The sequence below is a fragment of the Haemorhous mexicanus genome, chromosome 16 (assembly GCF_027477595.1).
Source record: "Haemorhous mexicanus isolate bHaeMex1 chromosome 16, bHaeMex1.pri, whole genome shotgun sequence".
Taxonomy (NCBI): Eukaryota; Metazoa; Chordata; class Aves; order Passeriformes; family Fringillidae; genus Haemorhous; species Haemorhous mexicanus.
In genome coordinates, this window is record NC_082356.1 from 14,322,483 (window position 1) to 14,326,565 (window position 4,083).

A 4,083-nucleotide genomic window follows, 5' to 3' on the forward strand; every position below is an offset into this window, starting at 1 on the left:
GCAGGTTGACTTTTTCAGATTCTGTGCTGTGAAATGTTGCTGCTAAGGAGAGTTGGTGCTTTTCTGGCTTTTATTTCAAATATTGAGAGATTCAAGGATCCTATGGTGGTTTTTTTTCAGAAGAGACGTTAAATTGATGGAAAATTGTATTATTTGATAGTGTTTGTATTCTGTGTCTACAGCAGTGTGCAATATTTGGGTCAGACTGTTTTTGAGTGGTTAATTGTCTGCCCAACTGAATGCTCAAGCATAATCAGGCTGATTATGTTCAAGCAGTTGAAAGTTCAATGTACAGTGAGAAACAGGATAGCAATTATCTTCTGAATTCCTTTATATGAGCCACAGGAGGTACTTTTGCTCCGGTCTGGAATCCTGGATAATTTGTATCATCAACACAGTTTGTTCCTAACATGTTTTTGAGAAAAAAAAACAGCATGCAAATGATTGAAGTTAATTTTTATGTTAATCCTCAGGCAGCTATGAGTGGGAGGCACCTGTGATTTCAGACTTCTAAAACAATTCATAGTTCAGTAGTTAAAATTCTGAGCCCTGAAAGTACAAGAGAACTGCTTATTCCAGGTATTCATGAAAACCACATTCCAGCACAGCCCAAAGAAGGTGCCTTTGCATTAGAAGTATGGGATTACATGAGGCTTTTTAAACACTTTGGTTTTTTGGCCCTTGAATATATGTGATATTTTTTAAGAGGGCTCTTTCCCGAGATGTATTTGGTGCAAGGAATATGCTCTCAGAATCAGTAATTTGATATTAGAAGTTATTTCTCTTGGTTTTCTAGAAATCTAAGCTTGGAAGTTTTTCTATCAAATGCTCCCAGTCTGAAGGGAAATATTTTTCCCTCTGGGTTTTGGGCAAAGGTGCCTTACTGAACACCTGGGGCTGTTTTGTTTGGCCATTCTGGCTGATGTCACACGGATTCTCTGAGCACAGCTGAGAATAACAGAAAGACAGTAGAGAATTTTTAAGTTCTTGAGACTGTATCTTTAATACAGAATCAACTTCTGCTTAATCAGCTTCATGATGGGTGAATATATTCAAATAACAAATATGTGTAAATAAGTTTTTTTCTGAATCAGTTTCATTTCTTTTTCCAGCAGATCTACACCTGTTGATTTAATCTAGTTGAAAGTTTTTTTTTTTTCCAAACAGAACTTTAAAAAGTTATCATTTTTCCAGTTTTCTTGTAAAGCAATATTCTCTTCAAAAAGATCACACAGATGCTCAGAAGCACTGGGGTCCCTGTGCATTTGAATGAATCCAATGGCATTCTCATTGTGTTCTTACATTAAATCATAGCCATGTGTTAATTTTATTTGGTTTGAACCCCTTTGACCTGGTTCACTTGGAGCAGTGATACAAAGCTGAGATAAATTTAAAAGAAAAAGGAAATGTAAACTCCGCTTTTTGTCAATACATCTTTATGATCTATCCTCCACAAGAGGCTCCTGCTCCTCTGATAATGTGGGATGATAGCTAATGGGGGAATTGTTCTGCTGCTGAGCTGATCATCAAAACAGAAGGAGATGAATGAAGTCATCAAACAGGTTTAAAACAGCAGCTTTTATTTCACAGCACCTTTAAGACAGTGCTTCAGAAAAGCTGTGACATCTTGCTCCAAAGCCTCATGGTGCTGAAAATGTAAATTGCTTGAGAGGTTTAAACCCAGCACTTGTTCTGTGTTTTCTAGACTGTTCTTTCACCATTTTCTGAATTCTCCATGTTGATGGCAAGTGCCTTGGTAACAGTAGGTGATGGCTGGTTGTATGGAATTTTCCCCTGAAATATGTAATTTAAACATTATCTGTGATGGACACAGGCTCCTGCTGGTAGATACTAGTTCAAAGTAGAGCTCATATCCATCCTCAATACCAAGTTTCCTTGTTTTAATGGGGTATTCCTCTGCATTTTCACGTTGTCCTAAGTTCTCCTTCCTCACCTACTTGTATTTCAGATGGGTGATCTTTCTTCCTAAAAATTAATTTCCCAGAGTCCCCTTATTACTTCTCCAACCTGGGGATCTCCTAAGCATAAATGACCACTCTGACATGGGTGTTCCCATCTGTTCCAAAGCTTATTCTGCTTTTGGTTCAATGCAGCATTTATTCAGTGAGGAGGAAATACCTCCTGAGAATCATTCAGGGGCTACCCCAGCACCTATAGAAAGAGCCCTCCCCTTCTGAGCTGGAAGGATCTCCCTTCCTTCCAAGAAAGCCCCATCTGAAATTGTTTCCTCACACAAACTTTGCTCGTGCATTCTCCATCTCGCTGGACAGGCTCCAGCACCCCCTGTGGGTGACACAAATGTGCTGAGAATGCCAAGTGCCCCCTGTTCTCAGTCACAAAGGCACTGGCAGAGACTAAATGGTCAAAAGAAAATTTGTTGAAACATGTTGAGAAGTAAAATAGCAACAATCCCGACGGGCAGATGGTGCTCACAGAAAGCTTGAAAGAATTAATCACTGTTCTGTAGGCTGGTAACAAAACTATGTTTGCTGTATTTAAATGAAGATACTTTACTGGAGAGTTTCAGAGTAATTAGAATTTTCCTAAAACTCTCTGTCAAAATTACACTGAAAGAACTGTGGGCCAGATGATTCAGACCCAAAGAACTTGGTTCAAGCTTTAGGTGCTCAGCCCAAACGTTCTCCCCTTCCTTGTCTTTCCTGTTCAATATTTTAGCCCTCATGGCTTCACTTGGTGAAGTATTTGATAGAAGATTTTAATTCAAGTATCAAAGAAAAGAGTAAAGCCACACTGTGCAGCCAGACTGTGCAGTAAGCTGCAAGCTAATGTATTTTAGTGTTTTATAAATTGCTGCTCTGAGCCCTGATCTCAGTGACATCCCCAATGGTTTCAGCTGAGCCATGATTCTTAGCTCTGGCAATCTTATTTATTCACTGTTGCTTTCACTACCAGATTAAAGTTTAAGTGGCTGTGAAAAGCTTCTTCATTCCTTGAGACAGCTTTCTGTGTTTTCACCTTTCAAATATATTTAAAGACTCATTAAACAAGTCTTTAGGAGTTCTGCTACAATAATTCAGATGCTTTTGTTGCTTTTTTTGTTCCTGACACATTTCCTTCTATTTTTAAAAATTTTTGTCAATTTGCCATTGTCACATTTTCCACTGAAATCAGTGAACTCTGCAGTAAACTTTACATTTCTCACAATTAAAAAAAAAAAACCAAAACCAACCACCAGCAGCTAATTCCAACCATGCCACATCTTCCTTTCCATAAATGAATGTGAGTTTCTCTAATTTACTCTTGAACAAGTTGCAGGGGGAAAGAACTAAAAAAAAGGAAATGGCTGATCTTTCTTCCTTCTTCCTTTTCCTCAAAGGAGAGGACAACAGGATTTCTGATAGATTTTCCCTTGGAAGACAAATGAGAACATTCCAAGCTTTGAGGATTGGAAATCAATGTGCATAAAGCAAGAAAAATGGGCAATGTTATCAAGCCCAGAGTTTGCACAGGCAGTGAACTGCAGAGAAAATGGGCTGTTTTCCCATCTCTGTCTAAGCTGGCAAGCTCCAACAAAACTGGCTCCATCTGAGATTGCCCTTCCTGCCCCAGCACACGGTGTTGGTGCTGCCTTCGACTGACCCACCTGTATCCTGAGAAAGTTCAGTGCAGTTTTTGGTGTGATCCAGTGTTGGGTCAGGTTTTTACAAAGTAGTCATCAATAGTATTTTTCTTCTGTATACGAAATGGTTGCCCAAACTTTGTGTGTCATATTTTAAATCTTTCTTTTCTAGAATTTACCGATAACTTCCCTGTCTTTGCTACAGTGAAGTTCCATAATGGCAACCGAATTAGGGAAAATATTTGTAGCTAAGAGCATCCACCTAAATCCAATTGACTTCTGGGGTGATGCATAAGTCCCACAAGCAATTTTAAGACAGAGCATTAATTGTTCTTTCCATCAGGGACATGACATCAGCAAGGTTTTGTACCAATCTGTTGTGCTTTTTAAGTATGAAAGTGGCTCTTGTAATTCTTACCCATTCTGTCCTGGCATATTCCATCTGTGGAATGTAATTAGGTTTATTTGGAGGACTCTACAGA